The sequence below is a fragment of the Micropterus dolomieu genome, linkage group LG12 (genome assembly GCF_021292245.1).
Source record: "Micropterus dolomieu isolate WLL.071019.BEF.003 ecotype Adirondacks linkage group LG12, ASM2129224v1, whole genome shotgun sequence".
Lineage (NCBI taxonomy): Eukaryota > Metazoa > Chordata > Actinopteri > Centrarchiformes > Centrarchidae > Micropterus > Micropterus dolomieu.
The window spans coordinates 31,319,294-31,319,827 of NC_060161.1; the positions used below are offsets into that span (position 1 = coordinate 31,319,294).

General features: G+C 36.0%; 1 protein-coding gene across 1 annotated transcript in view; it reads left to right on the forward strand.

The window, feature by feature from the left end:
- LOC123979906 (type-2 ice-structuring protein-like) overlaps positions 1–534 on the forward strand; it is a 5,173-nt gene that overhangs the window by 575 nt on the left and 4,064 nt on the right. The window lies entirely within an intron of this gene.

Sequence of the window (534 nt, forward strand, 5' to 3'; positions counted from 1 at the left end):
ATGGTTATCAATTTTTATAAATTCATATGATGTGATTTTCTGGAATTTTCTTTGGGATTCTGTCTTTCACTGTTAGAATGTACATATGATTAAAATTGGAGATTGTTGCATTCTTTGTAAGTGGGCAAACCTGCAAAATCAGCAAGGGGTCAAATACTTATTTCCCCCACTGTATATATATTTCTAATATAATAATAAAATGAATGATCTATTTGTTTTTACTTGTTTTGGCAATAAACGTTAAATATCCTCATTGAACAAAAAGTAAACATCCATATTGACCGACCACCCCCCTGTATCTGAAATGGTTTGGTCCTGCCTTAGCGCAGTTATCACTTACACTGTGTTTAGTTGCAGTCAGTAGATGCGCCAGAAATACAGTGATCGCAATGTTGTCCAGGAAAGACAAAGGAAAGGGTGTCAAACTGTAATCCCGCTTTCCACCAATAAAGGTGGGCAGTCTTTAGTCTGTGAATGGTGTTAACCTGTTGGCGTAATGTCCACATTGAAATAAGCTAGCTAGCTACATATATA